The sequence below is a fragment of the Nicotiana sylvestris genome, chromosome 12 (genome assembly GCF_000393655.2).
Source record: "Nicotiana sylvestris chromosome 12, ASM39365v2, whole genome shotgun sequence".
NCBI lineage: Eukaryota > Viridiplantae > Streptophyta > Magnoliopsida > Solanales > Solanaceae > Nicotiana > Nicotiana sylvestris.
In genome coordinates, this window is record NC_091068.1 from 91,640,814 (window position 1) to 91,644,803 (window position 3,990).

Genomic DNA, 3,990 nt, shown 5'->3' on the forward strand with positions numbered 1-3,990 from the left:
AGGGATGTTTACAAGGTATAGGGACCTGCGCCCAGGGCGAGGCAATTGATAGGTCGACTCTCTCGGTTATGGAGAAAAAGATCGCAAAGCTGTCAGCAGAGCTTGAAAAGACAAATTTTAGAGAAGAAAAGAGTGATAAACAATTTGATATCCTTCAGGGTCAGCTAGAAAAGAGTGACCAACAATTTAATATCATTCAAAGTCAGCCGACCAATCTTCTTGCTAGTGGTGCTTTCATGATTCTCCGGTTTCGTGAGTCTTCCCCAAATGCTAATAATTCTCGTCGTGATCCTTCGAATCATGCCGACGATGAAGCTTCTAGTAGTGGACATGGCGATGGAGATAATGTAGTATAAAACACTCATTAAATGATGTTTAAACTTTTAACTTGTGAAACATTTTGTTGTTGGATATTTTGAACTCTATAAATATTATTAATATAGTTTTGATAGTTGTTATTGGTTGAATGATAGCAATGTAATGCTGTCATTATAGGTGATTGGTTGTTGGCAGGTGGTGCAGCTGTAAAACAGATGTATTTTGCCAAAAACATATCCAGAAAATCGACCGCCTACCTTTCGAAGTCGGTCAGAAATGTTCAATTGAATTTCCCAGAAATTTAAATTTACCGGCAGATTTCGGTCAAAATTTTGATTTTAAATTTTAAATATTTTAATAATACCGACCGTCTTTCGGTCGGAATTTTTTATTTTAAAATTTAAATATTTTAATAATACCAACCGATTGCGGTAGAAAATAAACAATATTTTAAAAATGAATAATTAAAATTCCGACTGATGTCGGTTGCTAATTTAAAAATAATTAAAAAGTATTTTCAAGAATACCGACTGATGTTAACGTGCGTTAAAAATTACCGACCGACTTCGGTCGGAAATATCGACCATTTGCGGTCACCTCGCATAAGCGACTATTGTTTATGCGACGAATTAAAAACAGTCAGAAGTTAATCGCTTTTTATTCGATTCCGACTGATTTCGATCGATTTTTCTCGACGCTTTTTGACAGTATTCTAATAGTGAAATTTCAATATCCAAGTGGAAATATGAGTAGGTTATATAAGAAATTAACGAAGTCTTTTTCAATTTCAGCTGATCTCCATGTGTGCTTGACTATCAATCAACAACTTCAAGCAAACCTTTGTCTTTTACATGATTTTGCCCATAAATTAAGGCCCTGATGACCAAAAGAAATTTTATTAATGTATTTATAGGGTTTGTAATTTTTTTTGATTCCCCAGCTATTGTTCCATTGGTGACTCGGACCATAATACAACATCAAACAATGCATGTAATCAAATCTTAAAGAACTAAGAAAACCGGATAAAAAATAGTTGGAAACAAGAAGAAGCAAATACAAATCACCAGACCAAAGAATTTCCTAAATATTAGTAATAAAATGGAGATTGTTAATATTTCGAAGAACTCGTATCTGGGTTTGGGTATAAAGCATTTCCACCTTAAGAAGTTCCATGGAAGCTCTAACACAATGATTTGCAATAAACAAAAACACCACAAGAATCAACTTTTGGGCTTTCCAATCTTCTTTCAACTTTTTCTGGCTTTTCAATCTTCTTTCCTTCAACATTTTATTAATTAGCACGTTCCTAATTACTTGTCAAAAAGGAAAAGCACCGTTTCGTTTTTAATTTAATCATCCATTAGCTGCCTTTCAAGATTCTATTCCCATCTTAATCCCCTGTTCCAAGAGATATATAAAAATCAAAACAGGGAAAGAGAGTCTATCTACAATCAATTATCTTTGATCAATTCCAAATAACCCGATAAAAACATTTTCTTAGAAATTAAAATGTCTACTTCTGCTGATTCAAATATGGCAATTGCCAAAACCATAATATCAGCAGTTGGCTCTGCTGCTGCAATGGCAATGGTGGCACATAACCTCCCACCAGAAGTTCAAGACTATATTTTTTTCGGCATAAGAAACCTCTTTATTAAATTCTCAAATCAGCTAATAATATTAATTGATGAATTTGATGGCATGGTGAGTAACCAAGTATACGAATCAGCGCAAATTTACTTGGGCTCCAAGCTCTCTCCTAACACACGTCGCTTCAAAATCAGCAAACCTGAGAAGGAGAAGAATTTCAATATGAGCATGGAACGTAACGAGGAAGTTACTGACTGTTTCAAAGGTCAGAAATTCAAGTGGATATGGATTTGCAGGCAAGTTCAGTCAAAAGATTATTTCTATAATCCGCGTGACATGAACTCCACTCTAAAATCCGAAGTTAGATCCTATGAACTCACGTTTCACAGTAAAAACAAGGACTTTGTCCTCGAATGTTACTTGCCCTACATTATTAACGAAGCAAAATTGCGAAAACAAGAAATCAGGACATTAAAGATCCACACTGTGGATTATGAGAATATGCATGACCTAAGTGCAGTGTGGACGCCGGTGAATCTTAATCATCCTGCTACGTTTGAGACTCTGGCAATGGATGTGGAACAAAAGGAAAGGATTGTTAAGGATTTGGACAGGTTTGTGAAGAGGAAAGAGTATTATAGGAAAGTTGGGAAAGCATGGAAAAGAGGGTATTTGTTGTATGGTCCACCAGGTACTGGTAAATCTAGTTTGATTGCAGCTATGGCCAATTAATTGAACTTTGATATATATGATTTGGAGTTGACTGAGGTGAAGAAGAATACGGACTTGCGGCGGTTGCTGGTGGCCACTGCTAATAAGTCCATATTGGTGGTGGAGGATATTGATGCTACCATTGATTTGCAAGAAAAGTTGTCTAGCCGTGTAGCGGCTCCTTCTAATGATTCTCATGAGGAAGAAAGCAAGGTTAGAATCTTTTAAAAATTAAAAATTCCATTTCTTTTACATTTTTTAAATGTTAGAAAGAATTTAGAGAGAGCTCACTTTTATTTAGTTAATTATATTCTTCAACATAATAGAGTTATTACTCTTTTCGTCCCAATTTATGTATTATCATGCGGATCTCAAAAGTCAAATTATTTGGGGCTCACACTAGCTTAAAGATAATACTCTTAATATAATTACCATCGTCGGACAAGCTTCCTCTTATTTGCTCTCTAACTGGCTCAAGCGTGCCAATCAACGTGGCCGCTCCACGACATTCACTATTTCCATAATCATTCATCAAATTATCCGCTCTGATACTATTATGTTGGTCTCGTTCTCAAAAAACTAACGTAACTGGATATATGTTTTTGTTATGTCTTTTCTTGTTATAGGTGACACTGTCTGGTCTGCTGAACTTCACTGATGGCTTGTGGTCGAGTTGTGGAGACGAAAGAATTATAATTTTCACAACAAATCACGTGGAAAAGCTCGATCCTGCATTGTTGCGACCAGGTCGCATGGACGTGCACATTCATATGGCATATTGCACTCCTTGTGGCTTTAGGCTTCTTGCTTCCAATTACCTTGGGATAAGAGAGCATCAACTATTTGAAGAGATAGAGGAGTTGATTGGAAATACGGCAGTGACACCAGCTGAAGTTGCAGAGCAGCTGATGAAGGAAGATGAAGTTGACATTGCACTTAAAGGCTTGATTGAGTTTCTTCATAAAAAGAGGAAAGAACAGGAAGAGACAAGGCTCAAAGTACTCAAGAGGAAGAAAAATAAGTAGAAACGAAGGAAGACCGGGAGAATGTTGCAAATAAAAATTAGGATTCACTTGACTTTGTAAAATAACAACATGGCCCCACCTATCTATGTTTGATTTAACAACATGGCCCCACCTATCTATGTTTGATATTTGACTAACTTTTGGAAAATAAGTGTGCATCTTAATTAAGTTATTGAAAATTATAAAGAATTTAATTGATACACACGAACAGAAGTTCATCTTCAATGTTAGATTATTATCACTGGTGTGAATTTTTGGTTTTAGTTTTTCTTGAAGATTATAATTTCAGTTGTTTTGTTTAATTTATCACTATCGTTAGGTACTATTTTGCATTCTATTGCTCCTT

The 3,990-nt window shown here is 35.5% G+C and overlaps 1 pseudogene; it reads left to right on the plus strand.

The window, feature by feature from the left end:
• Positions 1-1,796: 1,796 nt before the first annotated feature.
• LOC104214385 (protein HYPER-SENSITIVITY-RELATED 4-like) lies at positions 1,797-3,693 on the plus strand (annotated as a pseudogene).
• The last annotated feature ends 297 nt before the right edge of the window (positions 3,694-3,990 follow it).